Below are 15,665 nucleotides of genomic sequence, written 5' to 3' on the forward strand. Positions count from 1 at the left end.
GAAATATCTACACCGCTAACTGTATGAACATGGAAATATCTACACCGCTATCTATATGAACATGGAAATATCTACACCGCTATCTGTATGAACATGGAAATATCTACACCGCTATCTGCATGAAAATGGAAATATCCACACCGCTGTCTTTGTAAACACGGAAATAGCTACACCGCCATTTGTGTAAACATGAAAATATCTACACCGCCATCTCTATAAACATGGAAATATCTACACCTCTATTTGTATGAATTTGGAAATATCTACAATGCTATCTGTATAAAATTGGAATTATCTACACCACTATCTCTATAAACATTAAAATATCTACACTGCTATCTGTATAAACATGGAAATATCTACACCGCTATCTGTATAAACATGGAAATATCTTCACCGCTATCTGTATAAACATGGAAATATCTACAATGCTGTCTCTATAAACTTGGAAATAACTACACCACTATCTCTTTAAACATGTAAATATCTAGACCGCCAACTCTATAAACATGGAAATATCTACACCACCATCTGTATATACATGGAAATATCTATACCGCTATCTGCATAAACATGGAAATATCTACACCGCCATCTCTATGAACATGGAAATATCAACACCGCCATCTGTATGAACATGGAAATATCTATACCGCTATCTGCATAAACATGGAAATATCTACACCGCTATCTTTACGAACATGGAAATATCTACACCGCCGTCTGTATGAACTTGGAAATATCTACACCGCCATATGTATGAACATGGAAATATCTACACCGCTAACTGTATGAACATGGAAATATCTACACCGCTATCTGTATGAACATGGAAATATCTACACCGTTATCTGTATGAACATGGAAATATCTACACCACTATCTGTATGAACATGGAAATATCTACACTGCCATGCGTACGAACATGGAAATATCGACACCGCCATCTGTATGAACATGTAAATATCTACACCGCCATCTGTATGAACATGGAAATATCTACACCGCTAACTGTATGAACATGGAAATACGTGCACCGCTATCTGTACGAACATGGAAATATCTACACCGCTATCTGTATGAACATGGAAATATCTACACCGCCATCTGTACGAACATGGATATATCTTCACCGCCATCTGTATGAACATGGATATATCTACACCGGCATCTGGATGAACATGGAAATATCTACAACGCTATCTGCATGAACATGGAAATATCTACACAGCTATCTGCATATACATGGAAATATCTACACGGATTTCTCTATAAATATGGAAATAACTACAGCGCTATCTCTATAAACTTCGAAATATCTACACCGCAATCTGTATGAACATGGAAATATCTACACCGCCATCTGTACGAACATGGACATATGTACACCAACATCTGTATTAAAATGGAAATATCTACACCGCTCTCTGTAAAACATGGAAATATCTGCCCATCTGTATAAACATGGAAATATCCGCACCGCTATCTGTATAAACATGGAAATATCTACAGTGCTATCTGCATAAACATGGAAATATCCACACCGCTATCTGTGTAAACATGGAAATGTCTACACCGCTACCTGTGTAAACATGGAAATATCTACACCGCCATCTGTCTAAACATTAAAATATCTACACCGCCATCTCAATAAACATGGAAATATCTACACCGCCATCTGTATGAACATGGAAATATCTACACCGCCATCTCTGTAAACTTGGAAATATCTACACCGCTATCTATATGAACTTGGAAATATCTACACTGCTTTCTGTATAAAATTGAAATTATCTTCACCACTATCTCTATAAACATGGAAATATCTACACTGTTATCTGTATAAACATGGAAATATCTACACCGCTATCTGTATAAACATGGAAATATCTTCACCGCTATCCGTATAAACATGGAAATATCTACAACGCTGTCTCTATAAACTTGGTAATAACTACACCTGTATCTCTATAAAATGGAAATATCTAGACCGCCATCTCAATAAACATGGAAATATCTACACCACCTTCTGTATAAACATGGAAATATCTATACCGCCATCTGCATAAGCATGGAAATATGTACACCGCCATCTCTATGAACATGGAAATATGTACACCGCCTTATGTACGAAGAGGGAAATATCTTCACCGACATCTGTATGAACACGCAAATATCTACACCGCCATCTGTATGAGCAAGGAAATATCTACACTGCTAACTGTATGAACATGGAAATATCTACACTGCTATCTGTATGAACATGGAAATATCTACACCGTTATCTGTATGAACATGGAAATATCTACACCGCAATCTGCATGAACATGGAAGTACCTACACCGCTAACTGTACAAACAATGAAATATCTACACCGCTATCTGTATGAACATGCAAATATCTACACAGCTATCTGTATATCAATGGAAATATCTACACTGCTATCTCTATAAACACGGAAATAACTACACTACTATTTGTATAAACATGGAAATATCTACACCGCCACCTGTATGAACATGGAAATATCTACACTGCCATGCGTACGAACATGGAAATATCGACACCGCCATCTGTATGAACATGTAAATATCTACACCGCCATCTGTATGAACATGGAAATATCTACACCGCTAACTGTATGAACATGGAAATACGTACACCGCTATCTGTACGAACATGGAAATATCTACACCGCTATCTGTATGAACATGGAAATATCTACACCGCCATCTGTGTAAACATGAAAATATCTACACCGCCATCTCTATAAACATGGAAATATCTACACCGCCATCTGTATGAACATCGAAATATCTACACCGCCATCTCTATAAACGTGGAAATATCTACACTGCTATCTGTATGAATTTGGAAATATCTACAATGCTATCTGTATAAAATTGGAATTATCTACACCACTATCTCTATAAACATGGAAATATCTACACTGCTATCTGTATAAACATGGAAATATCTACACCGCTATCTGTATAAACATGGAAATATCTTCACCGCTATCTGTATAAACATGGAAATATCTACAATGCTGTCTCTATAAACTTGGAAATAACTACACCACTATCTCTTTAAACATGTAAATATCTAGACCGCCATCTCTATAAACATGGAAATATCTACACCACCATCTGTATAAACATGGAAATATCTATACCGCTATCTGCATAAACATGGAAATATCTACAACGCCATCTCTATGAACATGGAATTATCTAAACCGCCATCTGTACAAACATGGAAATATCTACACCGCCATTTGTATGAACATGGAAATATCTACACCGCCATCTATATGAACATGGAAACATCTATACCGCTATCTGCATAAACATGGAAATATCTACACCGCCATCTGTACGAACATGGAAATATCTACACCACCGCCTGTACAAACTTGGAAATATCTACACGGCCATATGTATGAACATGGAAATATCTACACCGCTAACTGTATGAATATGGAAATATCTACACCGCTATCTGTATGAACATGGAAATATCTACACCGTTATCTGTATGAACATGGAAATATCTACACCACTATCTGTATGAACATGGAAATATCTACACCGCCATCCGTACGAACATGGAAATATCTACACCGCCATCTGTATGTACATGTAAATATCTACACGGCCATCTGTACGAACATGGAAATATCTACACAGCTAACTGTATGGACATGGAAATATCTACACCGCTATTGGTATGAACATAGAAATACCTACACCGCTATCTCCATGAACATGGAAACATCTACACTGCTATCTGTATGAACATGGAAATATCTACATCGCTATCTGTATGAACATGGAAATATCTACACCGCTATCTGTATGAACATGCAAATATCTACACAGCTATCTGTATGAAATTGAAATTATCTACACCACTATCTCTATAAACATGGAAATAACTACACTGCTATCTGTATAAACATGGAAATATCTCCACCGCCATCTCTATGAACATGGAAATATCTACACCGCCATTTGTATGAAAATGGAAATATCTACACCGCCATCTCTATGAACATGGAAATATCTACACCGCAATTTGTACAAACATGGAAATATCTACACCGCCATCTGTATGAACATGGATATATCTTCACCGCCATCTGTATGAACATGGATATATCTACACCGGCATCTGTATGAACATGGAAATATCTACACCGCTATCTGCATGAACATGGAAATATCTACACCGCTATCAGTATGAACATGCAAATATCTACACAGCTATCTGTATTTCAATGGAAATATCTACACGGCTATCTCCATAAACATGGAAATAACAACACTGTTATCTGTATAAACATGGAAATATCTACAACGCTATCTGTATGAACATGCAAATATCTACACAGCTATCTGTATTTCAATGGAAATATCTACACAGCTATCTCCATAAACATGGAAATAACTACACTGTTATCTGCATAAATATGGAAATATCTACACTGCCATCTCTATGAACATGGAAATATCTACACCGCCATTTGTATGAACATGGAAATATCTACACCGCCATCTCTATGAAAATGGAAATATCTACACCGCCGTGTGTATGAACACGTAAATATCTACACCGCCATCTGTATGAACATGGAAATATCTACACCGCCATCTGTATGAACATGGAAATATCTACACCGCCATCTGTATGAACATGTAAAGATCTACACCGCCATCTGTATGAACATGGAAATATCTACACCGCTAACTGTATGAACATGGAAATATCTACACCGCTATCTGTATGAACATGGAAATATCTACACCGCTATCTGTATGAACATGGAAATATCTACACCGCTATCTGTATGAACATGGAAATATCTACACTGCTATCTGTATGAACATGGAAATATCTACACCGCTATCTGTATGAACATGGAAATATCTACATCGCTATCTGAATGAACTTGCAAATATCTACACAGCTATCTGTATATCAATGGAAATATCTACACTGCTATCTCAATAAACATGGAAATAACTACACTGCTATCTGTATAAATATGGAAATATCTACACTGCCATCTCTATGAACATGGAAATATCTACACCGCCATTTGTATGAACATGGAAATATCTACACCGCCATCTCTATGAACATGGAAATATCTACACCGCCATTTGTATGAACATGGAAATATCTACACCACCATCTGTATGAACATGGATATATCTTCACCGCCATCTGTATGAACATGGATATATCTACACCGGCATCTGGATGAACATGGAAATATCTACACCGCTATCTGCATGAACATGGAAATATCTACACAGCTATCCTCATATACATGGAAATACCTACACAGATTTCTCTATAAATATGGAAATAACTACAGCGCTATCTCTATAAACTTCAAAATATCTACACCGCCATCTGTATGAACATGGAAATATCTACACCGCCATCTGTACGAACATGGACATATGTACACCACCATCTGTATTAACATGGAAATATCTACACCGCTATCTGTATAAACATGGAAATATCTGCCAATTTGTATAAACATGGAAATATCCACAACGCTATCTGTATAAACAAGGAAATATCTACACTGCTATCTGCATAAACATGGAAATATCCACACCGCTATCTGCGTAAACATGGAAGTGTCTACACCGCTACCTGTGTAAACATGGAAATATCTACACCGCCACCTGAGTAAACATGAAAATATCTACACCGCCATCTCTATAAACATGGAAATATCTACACCGCCATCTGTATGAACATGGAAATATCTACAACGCCATCTCTATAAACGTGGAAATATCTACACCGCCATCTGTATGAACTAGGAATTATCTACACTGCTATCTGTATAAAATTGAAATTATCTTCACCACTATCTCTATAAACATGGAAATATCTACACTGTTATCTGTATAAACATGGAAATATCTACACCGCTATCTGTGTAAACATGGAAATATCTACAACGCTGTCTCTATAAACTTGGAAATAACTACACCTCTATCTCTATAAACATGGAAATATCTAGACCGCCATCTCAATAAACATGGAAATATCTACATCACTATCTGTATAAACATGGAAATACCTATACCGCTATCTGCATAAACATGGAAATATGTACACCGCCATCTCTATGAACATGGAAATATCTACACCGCCATCTGTACGAACATGGAAATATCTACACTGCCATCTGTATGAACACATAAATATCTACACCGCCATCTGTATGAGCATGGAAATATCTACACCGTTATCTGTTTGAACATGGAAATATCTACACCGCTATCTGTATGAACATGGAAATATCTACAAAGCTATCTGTACGAACATGGAAATATCTACACCGCTATCTGTATGAACACGCAAATATCTACACAGCTATCTGTATATCAATGGAAATATCTACACTGCTATCTCTATAAACATGGAAATAACTACACTACTATCTGTATAAACATGGAAATATCTACACCGCCACCTGTATGAACACGGAAATGTCTACACTGCCATCCGTATGAACATGTAAATATCTACACCGCCATCTGTATGAACCTGGAAATATCTACACCGCTAACTGTATGAACATGGAAATATCTACACCGCCATCTCTATAAACGTGGAAATTATCTACACCACTATCACTATAAACATGGAAATATCTACACTGCTATCTGTATAAACATGGAAATATCTACACCGCTATCGGTATAAACATGGAAATATCTTCACCGCTATCTGTATAAACATGGAAATATCTACACCGCCACCTGTATGGACATGTAAATATCTACACCGCTAACTGAATGAAAATGGAAATATCTACACCGCTATCTGTATGAATATGGAAATATCTACACCGCTATCTGTAGGAACATGGAAATATCTACACCGCTATCTGTATGAACATGGAAATATCTAGACCGCTATCTGTATGAACATACAAATATCTAAACAGCTATCTGTATATCAATGGAAATATCTACACTGCTATCTCTATAAACATGGAAATAACTATACTGCTATCTGTATAAACATGGAAATATCTACACCGCCATCTCTATGAACATGGAAATATCTACACCGCCATTTGTATGAACATGGAAATATCTACACCACCATCTGTATGAACATGGAAATATCTTCACAGCCATCTGTATGAACATGGATATATGTGCACCGGCATCTTGATGAACATGGAAATATCTACACCGCTACCTGCATGAACATGGAAATATCTACACAGCTATCTGAATATACATGGAAATATCTACCCAGTTTTCTCTATAAATATGGAAATAACTACAGCGCTATCTCTATAAACTTCGAAATATCTACACCGCCATCTGTATGAACATGGAAATATCTACACCGCCATCTGTACAAACATGGACATATCTACACCGCGATCTGTATTAAGATGGAAATATCTACACCGCTATCTGTATAAACATGGAAACATCTGCCCAACTATCTGTATAAACATGGAAATATCCGCACCGCTATCTGTATAAACATGGAAATATCTACACTTCTATCTGCAAAAACATGGAAATATCCACACCGCTATCTGTGTAAACATGGATATGTCTACACCGCTATCTGTGGAAACATGGAAATATCTACACCGCCATCTGTATGAACATCGAAATATCTACACCGCCATCTCTATAAACGTGGAAATATCTACACCGCTATCTGTATGAATTTGGAAATATCTACAATGCTATCTGTATAAAATTGGAATTATCTACACCACTATCTCTATAAACATGGAAATATCTACACTGCTATCTGTATAAACATGGAAATATCTACACCGCTATCTGTATAAACATGGAAATATCTTCACCGCTATCTGTATAAACATGGAAATATCTACAATGCTGTCTCTATAAACTTGGAAATAACTACACCACTATCTCTTTAAACATGTAAATATCTAGACCGCCATCTCTATAAACATGGAAATATCTACACCACCATCTGTATAAACATGGAAATATCTATACCGCTATCTGCATAAACATGGAAATATCTACAACGCCATCTCTATGAACATGGAATTATCAAAACCGCCATCTGTACAAACATGGAAATATCTACACCGCCATTTGTATGAACAAGGAAATATCTACACCGCCATCTATATGAACATGGAAACATCTATACCGCTATCTGCATAAACATGGAAATATCTACACCGCCATCTGTACGAACATGGAAATATCTACACCACCGCCTGTACAAACTTGGAAATATCTACACCGCCATATGTATGAACATGGAAATATCTACACCGCTAACTGTATGAATATGGAAATATCTACACCGCTATCTGTATGAACATGGAAATATCTACACCGTTATCTGTATGAACATGGAAATATCTACACCACTATCTGTATGAACATGGAAATATCTACACCGCCATCCGTACGAACATGGAAATATCTACACCGCCATCTGTATGTACATGTAAATATCTACACGGCCATCTGTACGAACATGGAAATATCTACACCGCTAACTGTATGGACATGGAAATATCTACACCGCTATTGGTATGAACATAGAAATACCTACACCGCTATCTCCATGAACATGGAAACATCTACACTGCTATCTGTATGAACATGGAAATATCTACATCGCTATCTGTATGAACATGGAAATATCTACACCGCTATCTGTATGAACATGCAAATATCTACACAGCTATCTGTAAGAAATTGAAATTATCTACACCACTATCTCTATAAACATGGAAATAACTACACTGCTATCTGTATAAACATGGAAATATCTCCACCGCCATCTCTATGAACATGGAAATATCTACACCGCCATTTGTATGAAAATGGAAATATCTACACCGCCATCTCTATGAACATGGAAATATCTACACCGCAATTTGTACAAACATGGAAATATCTACACCGCCATCTGTATGAACATGGATATATCTTCACCGCCATCTGGATGAACATTGATATATCTACACCGGCATCTGTATGAACATGGAAATATCTACACCGCTATCTGCATGAACATGGAAATATCTACAGAGCTATCTGCATATACATGGAAATATCTACACAGATTTCTCTATAAATATGGAAATAACTACAGCGCTATCTCTATAAACTTCGAAATATCTACACCGCCATCTGTATGAACATGGAAATTTCTACACTGCCATCTGTACGAACATGGACATACGTACACCACCATCTGTATTAAGATGGAAATATCTACACCGCTATCTGTATAAACAGGGAAATATCTGCACATCCGTATAAACATGGAAATATCCGCACAGCTATCTGTATAAACATGGAAATATCTACACCGCTATCTGCATAAACATGGAAATATCCACACCGCTATCTGTGTAAACATGGAAATGTCTACACCGCTACCTGTGTAAACATGGAAATATCTACACCGCCATCTGTGTAAACATGAAAATATCTACACCGCCATCTCTATAAACATGGAAATATCTACACCGCCATCTGTATGAACATGGAAATATCTACACCGCCATCTCTATAATCGTGGAAATATCTACACCGCTATCTGTATGAACTTGGAAATATCTACACTGCTCTCTGTATAAAATTGAAATTATCTACTCCACTATCTCTATAAACATGGAAATATCTACACTGCTATCTGTATAAACATGGAAATATCTACACTGCTATCTGTATAAACATGGAAATAGCTTCACCGCTATCTGTATAAACATGGAAGTATCTACAACGCTGTCTCTATAAACTTGGAAATAACTACACGACTATCTCTGTAAACATGGAAATATCTAGACCACCATCTCTATAAACATGGAAATATCTACACCACCAACTACATAAACATGGAAATATCTATACCGATATCTGCATAAACATGGAAATATCTACACCGCAATCTCTATGAACATGGAAATATCTACACGGCCATCTGTACGAACATGGAATTATCTATACCGCCAACTGTATGAACATGTTAATATCTACACCGCCATCTGTATGAACATGGAAATATCTACACTGCTAACTGTATGAACATGGAAATATCTACACCGCTATCTGTATGAACATGGAAATATCTACAACTCTGTCTCTATAAACTTGGAAATAACTACACGACTAAATCTGTAAACATGGAATTATCTAGACCGCCATCTCTATAAACATGGAAATATCTACACTACCATCTGTATAAACATGGAAATATCTACACTTCTATCTGTATAAACATGGAAATATCTACACCGCTATCTGTATAAACATGGGAATATCTTCATCGCTATTTGTATAAACATGGAAATATCTACAACGCTGTCTCTATAAACATGGAAATATCTACACTTCTATCTGTATAAACATGGAAATATCTGCACTGCTAACTGTATGAACATGGAAATATCTACACCGCTATCTGTATGAACATGGAAATATCTACACCGTTATCTGTATGAACATGGAAATATCTACACCGCTATCTGTATGAACTTGGAAATATCTACATCGCTATTTGTACGAACATGGAAATATCTACACCGCTATCAGTATTAACATGCAAATATCTACACAGCTATCTGTATTTCAATGGAAATATCTACACGGCTATCTCTATAAACATGGAAATATCAACACTGATATCTGTATAAACATGGAAATATCTACAACGCTATCTGTATGAACATGCAAATATCTACACAGCTATCTGTATTTCAATGGAAATATCTACACAGCTATCTCTATAAACATGGAAATAACTACACTGTTATCTGCATAAATATGGAAATATCTACACTGCCATCTCTATGAACATGGAAATATCTACACCGCCATTTGTATGAACATGGAAATATCTACACCGCCATCTCTATGAAAATGGAAATATCTACACCGCCGTGTGTATGAACACGTAAATATCTACACCGCCATCTGTATGAACATGGAAATATCTACACCGCCATCTGTATGAACATGGAAATATCTACACCGCCATCTGTATGAACATGTAAATATCTACACCGCCATCTGTATGAACATGGAAATATCTACACCGCTAACTGTATGAACATGGAAATATCTACACCGCTATCTGTATGAACATGGAAATATCTACACCGCTATCTGTATGAACATGGAAATATCTACACCGCTATCTGTATGAACATGGAAATATCTACATCGCTATCTGAATGAACTTGCAAATATCTACACAGCTATCTGTATATCAATGGAAATATCTACACTGCTATCTCAATAAACATGGAAATAACTACACTGCTATCTGTATAAATATGGAAATATCTACACTGCCATCTCTATGAACATGGAAATATCTACACCGCCATTTGTATGAACATGGAAATATCTACACCGCCATCTCTATGAACATGGAAATATCTACACCGCCATTTGTATGAACATGGAAATATCTACACCACCATCTGTATGAACATGGATATATCTTCACCGCCATCTGTATGAACATGGATATATCTACACCGGCATCTGGATGAACATGGAAATATCTACACCGCTATCTGCATGAACATGGAAATATCTACACAGCTATCCGCATATACATGGAAATACCTACACAGATTTCTCTATAAATATGGAAATAACTACAGCGCTATCTCTATAAACTTCAAAATATCTACACCGCCATCTGTATGAACATGGAAATATCTACACCGCCATCTGTACGAACATGGACATATGTACACCACCATCTGTATTAACATGGAAATATCTACACCGCTATCTGTATAAACATGGAAATATCTGCCAATTTGTATAAACATGGAAATATCCACAACGCTATCTGTATAAACATGGAAATATCTACACTGCTATCTGCATAAACATGGAAATATCCACACCGCTATCTGCGTAAACATGGAAGTGTCTACACCGCTACCTGTGTAAACATGGAAATATCTACACCGCCACCTGAGTAAACATGAAAATATCTACACCGCCATCTCTATAAACATGGAAATATCTACACCGCCATCTGTATGAACATGGAAATATCTACAACGCCATCTCTATAAACGTGGAAATATCTACACCGCCATCTGTATGAACTAGGAATTATCTACACTGCTATCTGTATAAAATTGAAATTATCTTCACCACTATCTCTATAAACATGGAAATATCTACACTGTTATCTGTATAAACATGGAAATATCTAAACCGCTATCTGTGTAAACATGGAAATATCTACAACGCTGTCTCTATAAACTTGGAAATAACTACACCTCTATCTCTATAAACATGGAAATATCTAGACCGCCATCTCAATAAACATGGAAATATCTACATCACTATCTGTATAAACATGGAAATACCTATACCGCTATCTGCATAAACATGGAAATATGTACACCGCCATCTCTATGAACATGGAAATATCTACACCGCCATCTGTACGAACATGGAAATATCTACACTGCCATCTGTATGAACACATAAATATCTACACCGCCATCTGTATGAGCATGGAAATATCTACACCGTTATCTGTTTGAACATGGAAATATCTACACCGCTATCTCTATAAACATGGAAATATCTACACTGCTATCTGTATAAACATGGAAATATCTACACTGCTATCTGTATAAACATGGAAATAGCTTCACCGCTATCTGTATAAACATGGAAGTATCTACAACGCTGTCTCTATAAACTTGGAAATAACTACACCACTATCTCTGTAAACATGGAAATATCTAGACCACCATCTCTATAAACATGGAAATATCCTCACCACCAACTACATAAACATGGAAATATCTATACCAATATCTGCATAAACATGGAAATATCTACACCGCAATCTCTATGAACATGGAAATATCTACACGGCCATCTGTACGAACATGGAATTATCTATACCGCCAACTGTATGAACATGTAAATATCTACACCGCCATCTGTATGAACATGGAAATATCTACACTGCTAACTGTATGAACATGGAAATATCTACACCGCTATCTGTATGAACATGGAAATATCTACACCGCTATCTGTATGAACATGGAAATATCTACACCGCTATCTGTATGAACATGGAAATATCTACACCGCTATCTGTATGAACATGGAAATATCTAGACCGCTATCTGTATGAACATACAAATATCTAAACAGCTATCTGTATATCAATGGAAATATCTACACTGCTATCTCTATAAACATGGAAATAACTACAGTGCTATCTGTATAAACATGGAAATATCTAAACCGCCATCTCTATGAACATGGAAATATCTACACCGCTATCTGTATAAACATGGAAATATCTACAACTCTGTCTCTATAAACTTGGAAATAACTACACGACTAAATCTGTAAACATGGAATTATCTAGACCGCCATCTCTATAAACATGGAAATATCTACACTACCATCTGTATAAACATGGAAATATCTACACTTCTATCTGTATAAACATGGAAATATCTACACCGCTATCTGTATAAACATGGGAATATCTTCATCGCTATTTGTATAAACATGGAAATATCTACAACGCTGTCTCTATAAACATGGAAATATCTACAGTTCTATCTGTATAAACATGGAAATATCTGCACTGCTAACTGTATGAACATGGAAATATCTACACCGCTATCTGTATGAACATGGAAATATCTACACCGTTATCTGTATGAACATGGAAATATCTACACCGCTATCTGTATGAACTTGGAAATATCTACATCGCTATCTGTACGAACATGGAAATATCTACACCGCTATCAGTATGAACATGCAAATATCTACACAGCTATCTGTATTTCAATGGAAATATCTACACGGCTATCTCTATAAACATGGAAATAACAACACTGTTATCTGTATAAACATGGAAATATCTACAACGCTATCTGTATGAACATGCAAATATCTACACAGCTATCTGTATTTCAATGGAAATATCTACACAGCTATCTCTATAAACATGGAAATAACTACACTGTTATCTGCATAAATATGGAAATATCTACACTGCCATCTCTATGAACATGGAAATATCTACACCGCCATTTGTATGAACATGGAAATATCTACACCGCCATCTCTATGAAAATGGAAATATCTACACCGCCGTGTGTATGAACATGTAAATATCTACACCGCCATCTGTATGAACATGGAAATATCTACACCGCCATCTGTATGAACATGGAAATATCTACACCGCCATCTGTATGAACATGTAAATATCTACACCGCCATCTGTATGAACATGGAAATATCTACACCGCTAACTGTATGAACATGGAAATATCTACACCGCTATCTGTATGAACATGGAAATATCTACACCGCTATCTGTATGAACATGGAAATATCTACACCGCTATCTGTATGAACATGGAAATATCTACATCGCTATCTGAATGAACTTGCAAATATCTACACAGCTATCTGTATATCAATGGAAATATCTACACTGCTATCTCAATAAACATGGAAATAACTACACTGCTATCTGTATAAATATGGAAATATCTACACTGCCATCTCTATGAACATGGAAATATCTACACCGCCATTTGTATGAACATGGAAATATCTACACCGCCATCTCTATGAACATGGAAATATCTACACCGCCATTTGTATGAACATGGAAATATCTACACCACCATCTGTATGAACATGGATATATCTTCACCGCCATCTGTATGAACATGGATATATCTACACCGGCATCTGGATGAACATGGAAATATCTACACCGCTATCTGCATGAACATGGAAATATCTACACAGCTATCCGCATATACATGGAAATACCTACACAGATTTCTCTATAAATATGGAAATAACTACAGCGCTATCTCTATAAACTTCAAAATATCTACACCGCCATCTGTATGAACATGGAAATATCTACACCGCCATCTGTACGAACATGGACATATGTACACCACCATCTGTATTAACATGGAAATATCTACACCGCTATCTGTATAAACATGGAAATATCTGCCAATTTGTATAAACATGGAAATATCCACAACGCTATCTGTATAAACATGGAAATATCTACACTGCTATCTGCATAAACATGGAAATATCCACACCGCTATCTGCGTAAACATGGAAGTGTCTACACCGCTACCTGTGTAAACATGGAAATATCTACACCGCCACCTGAGTAAACATGAAAATATCTACACCGCCATCTTTATAAACATGGAAATATCTACACCGCCATCTGTATGAACATGGAAATATCTACAACGCCATCTCTATAAACGTGGAAATATCTACACCGCCATCTGTATGAACTAGGAATTATCTACACTGCTATCTGTATAAAATTGAAATTATCTTCACCACTATCTCTATAAACATGGAAATATCTACACTTTTATCTGTATAAACATGGAAATATCTACACCGCTATCTGTGTAAACATGGAAATATCTACAACGCTGTCTCTATAAACTTGGAAATAACTACACCTCTATCTCTATAAACATGGAAATATCTAGACCGCCATCTCAATAAACATGGAAATATCTACATCACTATCTGTATAAACATGGAAATACCTATACCGCTATCTGCATAAACATGGAAATA

Source organism: Gorilla gorilla, chromosome 19 (assembly GCF_029281585.2).
Source record: "Gorilla gorilla gorilla isolate KB3781 chromosome 19, NHGRI_mGorGor1-v2.1_pri, whole genome shotgun sequence".
NCBI classification, from domain to species: domain Eukaryota; kingdom Metazoa; phylum Chordata; class Mammalia; order Primates; family Hominidae; genus Gorilla; species Gorilla gorilla.